At 43.9% G+C, this 18,123-nt stretch overlaps 1 protein-coding gene across 1 annotated transcript in view; it reads left to right on the plus strand.

Moving 5' to 3' along the window:
* The window catches only part of CNTNAP2 (contactin associated protein 2), a 1,320,279-nt gene that overhangs the window by 536,643 nt on the left and 765,513 nt on the right, over window positions 1-18,123 (plus strand). The gene's annotated exons all lie outside the window — the stretch shown is intronic.

Consider the following 18,123-nt stretch of genomic DNA (forward strand, 5'->3'; position numbering starts at 1 on the left):
TTTGAAAAAACTAGACTTTGCAAGTTTTTGTTTTGTTTTTAAGTCAAAAAAACTTAAGTTTTTGTTTTGATGTTTTGTTTTTATGCTATACTACTTACCTAGGAACATCTAGATTTCATAAAGTTTGGAATCTGCATGTTATTAAACTGACAGAAAATGTATGTAAAGTGCTTTGAACATTCCAAAGTAATATCAAAATGTATCTTAAAATGCAGTTAATGCAGAGCCAGCATTGTATTAATTCAACCTTGTAACTTGCACAGGAATTGAAAGATCCTAGAGCAGGGGTCTCCAAACCCCAGCCCGGCCTGTGGCAAGCCTCTATCTGGCCCGCAGCCAACCTTTGATCCCCTGAGAGCCTCTGGCCCAGTTTACCAAACACAACCAGAGTTGTGCTTGTGGGGTGGGGGAATGGGGGTCTGTTTAAGTGTGTACTTTGGGCTGTGTTGGTGTTTGGAGAAATCCTGGACATTTGAGCCTATTTATTCATTCAACTAAGTTCCATCTCTAATGTATTTATTTAAATTTTATATTTAATTATTTTTTTGGCCCTCGACACTGTGCCATATATTTGATGTAGCCCTTCGACCCCTGTCCTATTCATTATTATTTTTAAGTGGTCTGGAAAGAGTTCTTTTTCAGTATAGAAAGTTTGAATATAGAACAGTGTTTCCCCCCTGGAATTCTCGGTTAAATTTAATATTTGTTTGATTTACATATCAATTGATTATCAGCCATAATTTGGAGTAAATGATATGCTATTCATAAAGATCCTTCATTTCACAAAAAGCAAGTCTAAAGATCTAAACATGAGAGACCAATGTGATGAAAGAGATAACTGGAACAAGATGGCTGGTGCCAGTGGCTTAGGGAATATGTATCAAGATTTGACAGTCTGTTCTCTCCCTGTGATGCTGTGCTGAGATGTCCATGTTTCTGAAGGGTACTTGAAAAGAAAGTGGCACAACAGAGAAAGAAAGGAACCTTAGGCAACTGAACTACTGCCCCTATTCATCTGTGCTTTGCTCAGACATATGGCAGTTGTCGGGGTGAGCCCCAGGGCTTATTCTCAACAAGCCTCTGCGCATAGAGCCAAAGCTGAACAAACACTCAAAAGGGCATGCATGCGATCAACTGGTTTACATGAGCGGACCTTGTTTTCATGTAGACATCTGTTGAAATGCAAAAGCTTTTTTAAACTCTCCATCTCTCCAGACAGAATCTCTGACCAGCTGCGATGGTGGTTTAATAGAATCAAATAAAAATCAGCCCCTATCACTTAAAGAAAAGGATTACACATCTAAAAATCACTCTGGGCAGAATCTAGCAAAAGCTGAGCACTTTTTAGTCAGAGGATTACAATGGGAGAGATTTAAGCGCATGCTGACTGAAAAGTGCTTTTAACTTGGGTCGCCATATAACAATATTGTGGCCTCATTAGTGCACTTTTTCTTTTCAGCCTTCTAGGTGCTTGTAGAGCCAAGTTGGGCATAACGTTGCTTGTCTGTTGTGTTAGCAAAAAGTATGAGCCTATTGAGGAGCCACCATCATGTAATATCGTGATGAATCCAATATCCTAGCCCATGTACATGCAACGATAGCATGTAAGTGACTCAGGCAAGTAGCTCAGGCAACATTCACTCTGGAGGTTCTGTATATTGTGTTTATCGGCTGACATGGGATAAAAATGTTTTAAATGTGACATAAGTGGCATGGAATGCTTACATAGGTAAGACCTAGTGTTGGAACCTGGGTCAGTGGCTCAGACTTGGAGTGGCAGAAATGTGTGATTTTTGCTGACTCAGCAACTTGTGAGTCATGTGCATGGAAGACTCTGAAAAAGACTTGAATTGGGGGCCCCCCCGGACTCAGCACTTGTTCCCACATATGCTGACTCGAGTCTGACTGTGTCGGGGGGTGCCTACTTACTGTTTTCACTGTGTGGAAAACCTCAAGGGGCAAGCATTCCAACGGGCAAGCAGCAGGGAGTGCCAGCCGCGATGCAAGAAAGGGTTAATGTGAACAGGAGGGTGATACAGGACTAGGCTCTCTTTTTCCATCTCTGATAGGAACAGATGGAACAGATGATCATTGGACAAAGGATGGGCATTCTCATATTTCCATTGGCTGAGGGAGGGCAGGAGGAGGAGCAGAGGAGGGGCAACCCTCATTGAATGGCTGGCACAAATGGACTACTTGTGAGTAAGGCTGCCAAGGATTGGGTTGTCCTAGTAAGCCTTCCAGCTGCTGCTTGTGACCCTCCTTCCTCTAGCTGCTTCTGTCCCAGCTCTCCCTCCCACCGACTCTTCCCCCCCTTTACAGATGGAAGGGAGCAGTAGAGGAGTGAGTAAAGAGAACTCTGGCACATGCACGCACCCTCGGCAGCAGCAGCCCCATTTTTCCCCACAGCTGGTTTCTTAAAGGGGGCAACTCAGCCTAGGGAGAGAGAGGAGGCAAGGGAGTAATCATGCTTTGCAGGCATGGCTCTGTTGTTACTTGGAAGGGGGACCCTCATTGAATGAGCAGCTACAGAGGGACTACTTCTGAGTAGAGCTGAAAGGATTGGGTCACCCTGGTAAGCCTCCCAGCTGCTGCTCATGATCCTCCTCCTTCCTCTTGCTGCTTCTCTCCTGGCTCTATTGCCATCCCTCCCACCCTTGTGCCCTCTTTACAGATGGGTGGGGACAGCTGGGGAGTGTTCAAATATATCTCCAATACATGCACATGCTCCTTGGCAGGAGCCCTATTTTTTCCACTTTTTAAAGGAGGGCTTTTTAAAGGGGGGGGGCTGACTTGACTTGAGTCCATTAGTGTCTCTAAAGGGTGACTGGGCAACTTAGACAATGACTCTGTTATGACACTTTTTTGAGTTGAGTTGTCGGGGGTGGTGACTCAGTGACTTGACTCAAGTCAAGCCACGCCACGCCACGCCGGGTTTCCCAACACTGGTAAGACCTTTCAGTAACATTGCATGTAGTCAATATCCTATCAAATTGTGTCTAGAGAACAACTACTTTAGTTCATTGGAATCTCCCTCTCCCTCTCTCTCTCTCTCTCTCTCTCTCTCTCTCTCAATCTCAATCTCAATCTCAATCTGTGCATGCATGCTGACTGACCCAAATTCTTCTAGTATAACTCAACTAACTTGGGTACTTCTAGGAATAGCAGGAGTTTGCATTTCCAAGCCTTTCATATCCTCAACTACCTCTGACTTTAGTCCTCTTGCAAAATTGACATGCCACAAGCCTTGGAACAAGAGTATGTAATACCTGCATATGCAAATTTGTTTTATCTGAATAATCAGCTCCAAGTATATAACTTAAGTTTTCATGGCACAAGGTAGATTCCTTTGACACAAACAATCCTTAGTCCTTCACATATTATCAGGCTTCTGCGGGAATCATATTGAGTGAAATAGCTCCATTCAATAACCTCCTATCATGCTTGCAACCTTTAGGGACAGCCCTAGTTATCTTACCTGCCATCAGTGCTGGCTTCTTTTTGTGACACCTTTCAATAATTGCCAATGATTGGCATTATGTTATGCCATGATTTTTCACAGCTGGAGAATGTTGTTTTTACTATAGAGCAGTGTGTCTCAAACTGTGGGTCGGGACCCACTAGGTGGGTCACGAGCCCATTTCCGGTGGTTCCCAATTCATTTCAATATTTTACTTTTAATATATTGGACTTGATGCTACCATGGTACGTGACTGCATTTGGGAAAATGTTACAGACCTGTACTTATAACAAGCTACTATGTACATTCTTTTAACAATGATAGTCAATGGGACTTACTCGTGGGTAGGATTGTAGCCTAGGATTGTTAAAAATTTTCCTGCTTGATGATGTCACTTCCAGTCATGACATCACTTTCAGTGGGTCCTGACAAGATTCACATTCTAAAAAGTGGGTCCCAGTGCTAAATGTGTGAGAACCACTGCTATAGAGAATCATGGGAGGGAAGGAATATGATGAACTTTTCACTCACTTGCTTCAGACATAGGTGAGACTATAACTCTAAGAGCCTAATCCTAATGGGGCTGACTGTTTCAGTGGCACTAGGCACTTCCAGCTGTCGCAAAAGGCAACATGCCAGAGTGCACTAGTTGGCCGCCGCAAGAGATGATCAGCTGGCTCTGCATGCTAGCAGATGCTGGATGCCTGCCAGGCCAGGTCAAATCACATAGGGGTGGGAGAGAGCTGGGGCAGGTGGTAGAGGGTGGAGAGGAGGGAGATGGCAACCAGAAAGGAGTGGGTTCTGCAGCAGTGATGTCTGCTGAAACCAAACCCCGTCCCAGACTCAATCCGTCTTCATGGGTCCACATGAACATGCGCTAGTTATATCAGTGCTAAAGGTCTGAGTAGGCCCACCTAAGGAGACCTCCAAAGACCAAACCCCCCCCCCCACAAGATGCAGTGGAAGCCACATTGGCATCACTTCATCATCTCGTGGGAAGTTAAGGTGAATTGGGCCATAAACTAGTTTACTTTGCAAAAACAGTGGAAGTAGCTGCAGCTCCCTGTTAGTTAATTCTGAATTGGGATAGCATATGCAAGTCCCAATTCTCAAAAAAGTTTAGTTCACGCTCCAGGTTCATTCTCTGGATTCATCCCTCTTAAATCTCATATTTGCATCTGGATGAGAGATGCAAAGAAGCATTAAAGCTTCAAATGTCATTTTCTTTCAAGAACCAGCAAGGGAAAAAGCAAAGGGAGAATTTTGATTTATTCACTGGTGAGAAAGATCCCCCCTCCCTTAAGATGATGAGGGTTACACAGATGGGAGCATTACTTAAAAATTTAAGAGAATGCATCATTTAATTTTATTACTAATTGCCAGTGTTCTTCATCTCATCATCATTTGACTGGAAACCCAAAAATGATACCAGTTTCAATATTTCACTATTCTGTGTTATAGAATGATGAACTGTTTTAATTGATATATCTGACAGGTATGCTGTAAGGAACATCAGGCTTTTGCACTCTGAAATAAAGAAATGATTGAGAATAATATTTCGAACTGCACATCATTCAGAATTCCTCTGGGTGAAGGTGACACATTAAAAATTCACTGAACTACCCTTTTTAAAAAAAAAATGAATTAACCAGGAAAGAGGTAGGGCTCACCTCATATTTTTGACATTTTACCAGGAGGAGTTGATTATACACTGTGGCTTCATCACATTCAGTAAGGACTATATTTGGCTGAGATCACTTGAGGTAGGAGAAAACAAGTCAGTAGGCATGAGCTTGGGCCATTGTTATTGCTGGACCCAGGTGGTGAAGGTGACCAATCCCTGCTTGCCTGGCTATGTGGTCTTTCTATAATGTGGTTGATTCTGAAGTATCTTAGGGAACATATGGGGACCAAGAAAGCAGCAAGGAAAATTCTGTCATCCCAGCATGGTGGGGTGGGAGCACACAAACCGGTGTGATATTTGATTCAGAACTGATTGCATAATAAATGTGGATACAGGGCAGTTGTTTCTGTTAGAATGAATAGAGAAACAAAGTGGGAAATGTCCACACATACCTGAGAGCCCCTGCACTTACAGAGATTGCTGCTTTAGGTCATAAGATACCACTGTCATCCAACATTCTATGGATGGGGTGTTTTTTTAATTTATGTTGCCACCAAATTTTGCCTGAAGTCAACAGAGTTTATAAAAGTTAGCAGTATTTTTTCCTGCTTCCATGTGTCCCTTCCATACATCCCTAAGGGTACCATACATCCCTAAGTTTCCCTAACCAGAAATAATTAGAGATTATAAACCCAGTCATTTGATACAAAAGAAAAAGAAAAATCCCCAGAACTACCAAAACAATGGTGCATGTTAATGAATGTTGCCAATTTTCTGTTTCAGAGAAACTCACGAAGTTTTTCTGGAGGGGTGTAGCTGAGATGGGATCCTCTCTCAGAGCAATTGGAATGCAAAATATGTCAGGTCAGCTCGATTCTTTAGTTGTGCCCTTTTCTGTTATTGCAACCTCCTGTTAAAATGTTGAAATAAAGCTATAAACCACAGCAGGGTATGTGCTAGTTAGCTCTTGCTGTCTTTCCAAAGAACACTTCCAGCACCCAAGAAGTGTACTTAGAGCATACTAATGTGGCTTATTAGCATAGTGTGACTTGTTGGTTAAACAAGCATGGCTCTTGAAAATTACACTTCTGGAAGGCTTTGACAAATCCACATTGTGAAAGTTAAATAGTCCCCCTAGTACTGTTGAATCTGTCCCTTATGATCTCTCAGGGATGGTAAACAAGTTTATATAAAGTTGCTGCTGCTGCTGCTTGGGGGGGGGGGTTGGAAGCTGTGGGTGGAGGGGGTGGTAGTGGTGGTGGTAATGTTCCAATGAGGAAATGTGTGTTCTCCTCTGTGGATTCCAACACACATATTAAAGCTATCATTCATTGTCTCTATAATGCTGCCATCTGTAATACACAAAATATCTACTGCTTATTTACTTCTTTTTAAGTAAAGCAAATGCTCAATTAGAGTGACCTTTGGCTATAGGAACCTTTTTCCCATGCTTCCCTCTCATCATTCTTGGGCATTCCACCCCACAGCCACTCAGTAATGGTGACTGACTTTCAGAAAAGTAATGGCTCTCACAAAGAACAGGGAATGGAACATCTCATGGAGCTCATTTACCTTATGTACTCCTTCGCTGCCCATCTTCTTTGAAGGAGAGGGACTACAGTCATTGTGGATGGACAGATTATTCTCCACCACAATACAAGGGGAATGCGTGGGGAAAATGGATTTTGGAGAACCTCACCTGGAACTGTTTGCTGTGCTTCTTCTCCACCTCTTCTCTGGAACTGACAAAAGATGCTTGCTGACCAATAGAGAAGGAAAACCTTTGGGACCTGTTCCTCTGTTATTGGACTTAGGATTTGCATGCTGAGAGGACTGTAGGCAAAACCAAGCTACTCACAGAAAAAGGGGGGTTCTGGGAAGTTGGGGTGACCCCTGGATTTGCGGAGATTAAATTACTGTACTATTAACTCTCCAAATGAGGTTCAATCCTTCCAAACATATACCTACTGTACATGCTCAGAGGTTGGGGGGGGGGGAGGTGAATGCCCACACCATACCAAAGATATCTTTACTGAGGGCTCCAAAGACAAGGGTGAATTTTATCAGAGGAGGAGGAAGATTCCATTGTTTTTCTCCTGAAAGGACAGATAAATCTCCCTCACTAGCATCCAGACTGGGGCAGACCCAGTTTGGAAAAGTAAAGCATAGAAAATCTGAATTCACAGCTTGGCTTCTAGACAGTTAGGACTCTACATTGGATCAACACTTACTGCCCAACACCTCCCTTAAAAAAACAGACTTTGATTTCTAACTTGAGGGCATTAAGCACTGGAGCACAGCAAAGAGTGAAAGGGAAATGCAACAGAGGAGATGAATGGTGCGCTTTGGAAATGCTCAGAGGAGCTGATATCTAAGGAGGAGCAACAGCTGCAGATTGGAAGTGGGGCATTTTTTTCAAACTAATTGCAAAATGAGATACATCCTTTATTTTCTCTCAAATTTGAGAGAGAAAAAGAAACAGGGTAGAACTAGCAATTAAGAGATGGGAGGAGATAAATAAATGAGGGTAAAAACTAAGAGAAAGAGAGAGCATGAGAGCCTTACAATAAACAACAAGAGGGCAAGAAAGGAAGGTCTGGTATCTAAATCTTGATTTTTGAGCTTGGTTCCAGGACATCCTGATGCTCCATACTGTGTTCCTCAGTAAGGTCAGCAATGAGAAACATCCCTGAAAGGTAGCTTGTTCACCAGTACTGTCATCTTCCTGTACATTGTTCATCCACAAGGTGTATTAGATGTGTTCCAAGGCTTACAGAAAGTGAGTGAGAGGCCCAGAAGGCCTGCTTGAGCTGAGAGTGTGACCTAGAAGATGACTCAAATCCTCTGTAACACCTAGGGGTATTCAGCAGACGTACAAAGTTTCATGGGCAGACTAGTCAACATGGCAAAAGCCCTACCGAAGGTAAAAACCATCACAATGTACAAGCAACCATGCACCTAAATATAATTGACAGGAGACAGCGGAAAAAGAGCTGATTTTTCAGTGTTGCAGAGGAAGGCATTAGATAAGCTTTAAAGAAACAAGAAACCATTGCCATGGTACACTTTAACTTTCTTTAAACTTTACACTTTAACTTTCTTAAACAGTCAGCCAAAAATGTGCCTTCTAATTTGTGTATACAGCCTTTGGGTTTCAGTGGGATTATATTGGTTTAATTCTAGCTATCCTGGCTTACTTAGCTTGTTGTAGATCAGCCGGTTACCTGCACTGTGGCTCTGTCCATGATCATCCACAGAGAAGCACAGAGATCTTGTTTGCTTTCCTACCTTCAGGCATATTGCTCAGATTGAGTTTGGTGCTGTGCATTATGCTGACCGATTTCTTTAAAATGCCAGCCAGCTGCAGAGTCTTTCCTCCTTCAGGGCTTTGTGTAGTTCAGATAGAATAGCAGCCTGAGGCTACATGGTGCTGAATTAAACCACAAAGGGGTTAAAAAGATAAGCAATCAGAAAAAAAGCAGGTCCAATTTCCAGCATCTAAACACAAAAAGTTAAGTGATAAAATCAGTAGTATCCAAAGGAAAGCCATTTCTAAAGGACATTATTTTTTTCCTGGAAATAAATGAGTATATATTTGTCAACTAGAAAAGAATGTTACTGTGTCTGTTTGAAAGATGGCAAGGCTGAGGGCCCAATCCTATCCAATTTTCTAGTACTGGTGCAATCGTGCCAATGAGGCATGCACTGCATCCTGTGGTGGGGAGACAGTCACAGAGGAGTCCTCAAGATAAGGGAACATTTGTACTCTTACCTTGGGGCTAAATTGCAACTACACTGGTGCTGGAAAGTTGGATAGGATCATGGTGTTAGTCCTTAGAAGCAGCAGATGAAGTGGTAAACCTGTTTCTGGACTGTACCATTTTAGACTGCAGGTAGTGGGGGGAGGGTAGCACACTGAAATTAGAACAATTGTCAGGGAGAACAATTCTAGTCTATCACTCTTCCTGATATGCTTGTTTTCTATGTGCAGGGATTTTTTATGTTATGAGTATGCAGTAATTTGAGTTTCTCTCTGCAGTCTGTCACCTCGAAGAAAGAAACTTACTATCTTGTATGCTGCCTATTTGCAAGAACTAGGCCTAAGAGATGGGATGTTGGGAAGTAGGACGCTGGAGTTCTGCTAAATTGCCAAAGTAAGATGTTCATGGTAAAACTGGCCGGGGGAATTTTGGTGATTTTCAAGGGGGTAAATACTGTAAAGGTCAAAGGCAGGCTCTAGTGGTAGAGGTTGTAGCACTGCTTTTGGCAACAATACATTTTTTTCCCCACTCCAGAATCCTTCCTCAAAATGATACCAGGGTAGTGTCACCAGAAAATAGACCATGAGAAAAGGATTAGCCGATGAGGCAGTTTCAGTTCAATCCACCCATGAACCCTGCAAAATGTCAAGCAAAATTTCTCTTCAGTTAACGTTTGGCTCAGCCCTAAAATACTAAGCAATGGTTTACCACAAGGTTTAAAGGTTTTATTTTAACCCAAGATCAGAAGCAGCAAATTTCCCCCTCTTAAGCATGAACATTAGGGGGAAATGTGTGGATTTGAGGTTCATTTTACTAACACAGCACCATAATGTAACCTCAACCAGGCCAGAATGTATGCTGGTTTACAGCCCAATCCTATGCATGCCTACTCAGAAGTAAGTCCTGTTATAGTCAGTGGAGCTTACTCCCAGGTAAGTGTGGATAGGATTGCAGCCTTAGGGTGCAATCCAAAGGGCACCCTCTGCCGGCGCAAGTCCCTTATGCCAGCCAAAGAGTGTTGCAAAAGTGCCATACAGCACTTTCGTACCACCTTCTGAGGAAGGAGCTGGCATACTGGATGCCGGCCCAAGACACATTGGACTGGTGAGTCAGGTAAGCCCATGCCGGCTGAGTCAGGCTGGCACAGGGGTCTGGGGAGGGCACAGAGGAGGTGTTTGGGGGCAGGGGAGGGTAGATGGTGGGTGGGTCTGTGAGCGGGCAGTGGGTGAGTGGGGAACAGGGTCAGGATCCAGCACTCATGCCAGATCCTAACCTCTGTCCTGGGGGGCAGCTCCAGGCTGCTCGGATCTGTGCATCTCCTGAGTAGCCCCACTGGGGTTGCTGAGGTTTTATCCCGGATAAGCGGAAGTGATTCACCTTGCCCCAGGCTGAGCATCTTTCAATTCTAATCCTGCTCTGGATGCGTGGCAGGCTGGCCAGCCTGCCTGCTCCAGGGCAATTTAGGATTAGGCTGTTAGTTGCTTTACAGCCCAGTCTTATTGGGCTTCTCCTCTGCAAGAACTAGCATTCTGGCAGCAGATCCTGCCTCATGGACATAATAAAATTGCTCCAGCAGAGCGTAAAGCTATGCACTGCCAAAATGCTCACAGAGAGGCCAGAGCAACCCCATGTGCTGCGATGTGTCAAGGAAGGCCTGTCGACTCAGGTGGGTCAGTGGGGGAAATGGACCAGACCAGTGGGGAGGGTGGAAGAGGGGAAGGGCAAGGACATGATGGAGGTGCAAAGGAGTGACACCTGGCACGGGTGACTTGCGTTGGGTGCTATCCTCTCTAATAGCAGCTGGCAAGCTCCGTTTGTCTCCTTGAACTTATGCCAGCTAAAGAGCTGGTTCAGGCCCAAGGAAACCCGTAGGAAATGATTGCATAGTGAAGTAGGGAAAGCAGAACTTTGCTCTATTTCCCCATCATATTATGAACCATGCACGCGCACACACACACAGAGGATACAGCTTAAGGCTCCTTGGTGAGACTGCATTGGCCGGGTGGGGGAGAAGGTTAGGACTGGGCTGTTACTCAGTCTTATCCACTTTGGGAACAATATACAGAATCAATGCTGAGTAAAGGTCAGGAATCCGTTTGGATGAAACATTCTTTGAAGGATGTAGAAAATTATTCTGACCAGTTGGGTGACTGAGAGCTATTGGACTTTAGAAAATGAGTATGGATCCACTGTGGGGCATGAGCACCTTACCTTGGGGAAGCTGACTTTGTCATTTTTCTCTAGAACTTACGGTGTTGGCTGGGAAGAACCCTAAGGAACCTAAGAGAATGTTCAGGGGCTTGGGGCCAGGAAGTTGCCCAGACACAAGAATGAGGCAGGTTAGGGTGGTTTACCTCTGCCTCGTTCCCAAAAGGAAGTGCCTGCACTGAAAAGAGACCTTGCAATGTTAATGAATTCTGATGTATCACATTGCAGATGTGCAGACACATTAATAAAATTGTGGCCCTTTATGCAGCCAGCATTTTGTGTGGGTTTTTACATTCTGAGTGCAATATAGGGGCAGCTCAACGTGTCCCAGTTCTCAAATCTTGCAAAATTCCCATAATCTTCAGGAGATTGTTGATGATGGTTGGCAACCTTCAGTCTCGAAAGACTATGGTATAAGTCTATAGCACCTGGTATTCCTTGATGAAGCTGTTCAAGAATTTGTGTGCCGAAACTAAGATGTAAAAAGGCTGAGTGATTACTAGCCAGTCATCTAGAACTATGTTTTTAGTACTATAATAGGAGAACTTGTTTGCCGAAATGGTGAAACATCCCTTGTAGAAGATGCTCAGCATGTGGTGAGGTTACAAAGGCAAAGCCTGCAGGCAGTTTTCCATAAGTACAATTGTCGATCCAGACAGACACACAGATCGTCAAAATCTGTCATAAGTGTAACAGATTAATTCTCATTTTCTTTGTTTTTTCCCAAACTTTTGTATGCAACCATGACAGCAGAGGAACTAAAGAAAGATTTGCTGACACACATAAAAAATTCAAACTATAAATTTTCTGCACTAGCACCACAACCCCCCTTCCCGCAATCTTATTTGGAAATCATGGTGTCAAGATTTTCAATTGTGTAGATAAAAACAAAAGCAGGGAGAACTGGAAAGCATAAAATATCCTTCATGGAAAAAATATCTTTAGATAAGTTATGAATGATCAAAGTAACTGGATCTCTCCCCCACCTCTCCAGAAATAAGCATGCCCTGAATTAATGAATCACGTAACACTGACTACAAACACACAGAAAAGCCAATCCTATCATTTACTTCAAGAAGTCGTAACAACTAGGCAACTGATCATTAGAAAGCAAGAGAGTATTTATAGATAACTAAAGACCTTCATTTCAAACCCAATCTTTTGCAGAAATTTTCTTCACTTATTGCATTTATATTTACCATCAGGAATTCAATGCAAATGTGATTTTTGTTGGAAATGTACATTCTATCCACAGTGGCTTGTTTGTGAGCTCAGTACACTGTATAGCAAGTTGCTTCAACTCAGCTTTTCTCTTTGTTTGATACTTGTGAAAATTAAACAAATAACCAGTACCTTTCACATGCCTTTAAATATCACTGAAATTAATTATGATCAATGCTTTGCTCTTAGAAGGGGTCAGGAATTATGCCATGATGATGGTGAATAAGAACTTCTGAAAGAAAGCAAAGGAAATTGTTGTTCTATTAAACCTTAGACATTATTACTATACCAGCTAAATACTTATTATTATGGGCCTATCGTTATGAAGGGTGTACGTATGCATGTAGGGAAGTATGCATAAATGCTCTATGTTGGCCACTAGAGGAAACACTGGACATAGAGGAGACAGATAAGTGAAAGACAACACAGCAGAGGCAGCTTACCTCCCTCCTCCAAGTCCAGTGTTACTGTCTCCACTATTGCTTCCTCTAGTGCAGTGGTTCTCACACATTTAGCACTGAGACCCACTTTTTAGAATGTGAATCTTGTCAGGACCCACCGGAAGTGATGTCATGACCCAAAGTGACATCATCAAGCAGGAAAATTTTTAACAATCCTAGGCTGCAATCCTACCTACACTTATCCAGGAGTAAGCCCCATTAACTAGCACGTTGAAAGCATATTCATAGTAGCCTGTTAAAAGTACAGATCTCCCCAAATGCAGTCACATCCCATTGTAGCATCAAGTCTAATATATTAAAAATAAAATATTGAAATGAATGGGGACCCACCTGAAATTGGCTCGCGACCCACCTAGTGGGTCCCCACCCACAGTTTGAGAAACACTGCTCTAGTGACCTGTGGAAAGAATGCTGGGCTTTCAACATTCCTTCTGCCAACCATTAGAGGATGTGGTGGAGGCAAACAGTTGTTCCATCTTGCTCAGTATTGTTAACACTGAGACCCAGCAGCTTTCCAAAGCTTTAGGAAAGAATTTTTCTCTGGCTTACCTGGAGATTAAACATTAAAAGTTTCTGCATGCAAAGCAAATGCTCTTCCACTGAGTTCCTTATCCAATAAATTCTTGATTGTTTTAACCCTTCAACTGTCTGTGACTCAGAGTTTTGTGCTAGGCCTCTTGGACCCTGGCTACACATTATTGCATAGGCTTTTGAGGATCCTCCCTGCAACTTGGAGGGGAGGTTTCAAAGATGGTCTCTCTGTGACTGTTTTTAAACTTGGTAGCAGAAATAAACGAGTGTTTTGGCCCTGGGACGGGGCAGATCTGGAGCTGACAGCGGCCCCCCACTGCCACTGTACTCTCTGGAATTTCTGCAGTTCAGCCATCTCAACTTTTGGAAGAACTCTAGACCCAGAAATAATCTTTCCAGAGGCAGAATCTGAACTAGTGGTGTAAAAACATGAAAACATGAAAAACAAATAATAATAAATGCCCTGAGGCCTATTCTCTATTCCAGTTCTGTTTCTGAGCTTTAACTGGAATCCTGAATTCAGTCAGGATTCTGTAATTCCACAGGGAGGCTTAGACAAATCTAGAAAAACCATTTCATTGCAAAGTGGTTGTGCACCGTCTGTGTTCAGTGCATAGGCAACCATACACCTTCAACAGTGCGCCAGCTCAGAGGGTAGTTTTCTTATTGGACATGCCCCAAACATCAAAGACGTGGGGTCATGGCACAGAAACAGTACTGGATGCTTCCTTTGCTTCCCATTAAGTCATTATAAGGGGGGGGGCAGTTTATCAAGTCACACACATGCTGGGATATCCGCCAGGTCTACCCCGCCACCACTGCTGCTACATGCTGATAAAAAGCCCCTCGCAATGCTCCATCACATGGCTCTCACAAACCTTGAAGTGTGGGACTTCCAGTTTTATTGAAAGGGATAAGGAACTCTTTTGTTCATGTAGACCCTGTAAATAAAACTGGAAATCCAACACTTCTTGGTTTGCAAAAACTGCACGACTGAGCATAATAATAAAGTGGATCAATGTGGCTCATGTCCATGTCAGGCTGGAGGGAGGTGGCGGCAGTCTCAGAGTGAAGGGCTTCTTGTACCTGACACCCCCCTCCCCACCATATGCCACTGATGCAAGCCCCACTACAGGTCACTTCATGGTTGGGGCAGCCATGGTTTAAAAGCACATACAGGGAAATGGTTTGGATAACACCCCCCCCCCCACCAACGGCTTACTAGGAATGCAGGGGAAATGGGGGAGGGGCCAGGACATGTGTGTGCCATGAGCATAGCTTAGCCCTTTGCATACTGTGCTGATCTTCTGTTTGCAGGGAGTTTTTAACAGCATCAAAACATGTGATCTTCCACCTGGTGTTGGAAATGGTACAGTTCATTCTACGACTCATTGCAAAATGCTGGCTGTACAGCTTGCATTCTACCACTGAACGTTCCTGCCTGAATCGTTTTCGGCTTTAAAAGTGCTTGATTTAGGATATTTTTGGTAAGCTTGCATTTAGTAAATTAGTGAGGAGAAAACATGAGTTGTGTGCATTGAAATTGCAATGCTTCCTTTCATGCTGTTTCCATTCTTGCACTCTGTCTTGGAGAGCTCCTTCTGCTTAAAGAAAGGTTTTCAAAGGGAATTTGTATATTTATTATCTGAGACTAACTTACACTCATTCTCTCCTGTCTTCTATGGAATTCAGTTACATTAATTAGTTGAGCATCTGCATGGGGTGTAAATAAGTATTTACTGGCACGAATAGTCACAGGAGTCACACTTCAGTAGTTAACAAAGGACCAATGCCAGATGCAACTAATGGTTACCTGGGCAGCAGAGGTACACTTATAGCAGAAACTTGACCCACTTTCAACTTGACCCAGAAACTTGATCTCCGCTACTTCTGGGCAGCAGAGATAAAGTTATAGCAGTAATTTGAGCCACTTTCAAGTTACCTTAACTCAAAAGCATTGAAGGTATCCCTAGTATGTATGCACTGCTAAAACAGAGACGCCTGCGTTGGCTTGGTCATGTCGTGAGAATGGATGATGGCCGGATCCCAAAGGATCTCCTCTATGGAGAACTCGTGCAAGGAAAGCGCCCTACAGGTAGACCACAGCTGCGGACATCTGCAAGAGGGATCTGAAGGCCTTAGGAGTGGACCTCAACAGGTGGGAAACCCTGGCCTCTGAGCGGCCCGCTTGGAGGCAGTCTGTGCAGCATGGCCTTTCTCAGTTTGAAGAGACACTTGGCCAACAGACTGAGGTGAAGAGGCAAAGAAGGAAGGCCCATAGCCAGGGAGACAGACCAGGGACAGACTGCACTTGCTCCCAGTGTGGAAGGGATTGTCACTCCCGAATCGACCTTTTCAGCCACACTAGACGCTGTTCCAGAACCACCATTCAGAGCGTGATAGCATAGTCTTTCGAGACTGAAGTTTGCCAACTAACTGTCCTTATGTGTAGCCAGCTTAAATAAGTAAAGCAGAATGCAGCCCAAATTTTTTTTTTTAAAAGCCAGTTTAAGGAAATCCAGACACGAAGGAGCAGTAAGTCTAATAGGGAAGATTATTGTGTAGCTGACCTAACCAATGCCCAGATGGGTTTGAATTGGGAATTGTTGTTTCTGGACTTCAACACACAAGATATGGAGACAGAGCAGACCTTAATCACAAAGTCATCTGCCGCATATAAATCTCCTGCAAATGCATTGGCTGAAAGTGGACAATTGCAGCTGGTGAATAATGTAGAAGTGCCAGTCCCTTTGTATGCTATCCTGCCATCCTTAAATTGGTGCATAAGGCAGTGTGTGTTGCTAAGCTAGAGTTGTGCAGTGGAAGTATAGAAAATAACATGGATGTTTTGAACTGAGATTCCTGGAATTATGCTTCTCTCCCAGGCCCAACCTCAAGCTGGACTGGATAGTACCTGCCTTGAGCATTTTGCCCTTGAAGTGGAAAGCTCAACTAATGCATTAGCTCTTCACAAGAGATGGAGTTTGTAGGCAGGAAAAGTGTCACCACTGGAATCCTGCCTTGACTGGGATTGGTGGGCAGATTTTGGTTTCATCTTGTCTTTGGTTGCTCAAAAATATTTCAGTTTCCTGTTCCCATCATAAGAACATAAGAACAGCCCCACTGGATCAGGCCATAGGCCCATCTAGTCCAGCTTCCTGTATCTCACAGCGGCCCACCAAATGCCCCAGGGAGCACACCAGATAACAAGAGACCTCATCCTGGTGCCCTCCCCTACATCTGGCATTCTGACTTAACCCATTTCTAAAATCAGGAGGTTGCGCATACACATCATGGCTTGTACCCCATAATGGATTTTTCCTCCAGAAACTTGTCCAATCCCCTTTTAAAGGCGTCTAGGCTAGACGCCAGCACCACATCCTGTGGCTAGGAGTTCCACAGACTGACCACACGCTGAGTAAAGAAATATTTTCTTTTGTCTGTCCTAACCCGCCCAACACTCAATTTTAGTGGATGTCCCCTGGTTCTGGTATTATGTGAGAGTGTAAAGAGCATCTCCCTGTCCACTCTGTCCATCCCCTGCATAATTTTGTATGTCTCAATCATGTCCCCCCTCAAGCGTCTCTTTTCTAGGCTGAAGAGGCCCAAACGCCGTAGCCTTTCCTCATAAGGAAGGTGCCCCAGCCCCGTAATCATCTTAGTCGCTCTCTTTTGCACCTTTTCCATTTCCACTATGTCTTTTTTGAGATGCGGCGACCAGAACTGGACACAATACTCCAGGTGTGGCCTTACCATAGATTTGTACAACGGCATTATAATACTAGCCGTTTTGTTCTCAATACCCTTCCTAATGATCCCAAGCATAGAATTGGCCTTCTTCACTGCCGCCGCACATTGGGTCGACACTTTCATCAACCTGTCCACCACCACCCCAAGATCTTTCTCCTGATCTGTCACAGACAGCTCAGAACCCATCAGCCTATATCTAAAGTTTTGATTTTTTGCCCCAATGTGCATGACTTTACACTTACTGACATTGAAGCGCATCTGCCATTTTGCTGCCCATTCTGCCAGTCTGGAGAGATCCTTCTGGAGCTCCTCACAATCACTTCTGGTCTTTACCACTCGGAAAAGTTTGGTGTCGTCTGCAAACTTAGCCACTTCACTGCTCACCCCTGTCTCCAGGTCATTTATGAAGAGGTTGAAAAGCACCGGTCCCAGGACAGATCCTTGGGGCACACCGCTTTTCACCTCTCTCCATTGAGAAAATTGCCCATTGACACCCACTCTCTGCTTCCTGGCCTCCAACCAGTTCTCAATCCATGAGAGGACCTGTCCTCTATTTCCCTGATTTTGGAGTTTTTTTCAGTAACCTTTGGTGAGGGACCGTGTCAAACGCCTTCTGAAAGTCCAGATATATAATGTCCACGGGTTCTCCCGCATCCACATGCCTGTTGACCTTTTCAAAGAATTCTATAAGGTTCGTGAGGCAAGACTTACCCTTACAGAAGTCATGCTGACTCTCCCTCAGCAAGGCCTGTTCGTCTATGTGTTTTGAGATCCTATCTTTGATGAGGCATTCCACCATCTTACCCGGTATGGATGTTAGGCTGACCGGCCTATAGTTTCCCGGGTCCCCCCTCTTTCCCTTTTTAAAAATAGGCGTGACATTTGCTATCCTCCAATCTTCTGGCACCGTGGCCGTTTTGAGGGACAAGTTGCATACCTTAGTCAAGATATCTGCAACTTCATTCTTCAATTCCTTAATAACCCTTGGGTGGATGCCATCAGGGCCCGGTGACTTATTGATCTTTAATTTATCAATGAGGTCTGAAACATCTTCTCTTTTAACCTCTATCTGACTTAACTCCTCGGTCAGGAGGGGCCGTTTGGGCA

Source organism: Tiliqua scincoides, chromosome 5 (genome assembly GCF_035046505.1).
Source record: "Tiliqua scincoides isolate rTilSci1 chromosome 5, rTilSci1.hap2, whole genome shotgun sequence".
Lineage (NCBI taxonomy): Eukaryota > Metazoa > Chordata > Lepidosauria > Squamata > Scincidae > Tiliqua > Tiliqua scincoides.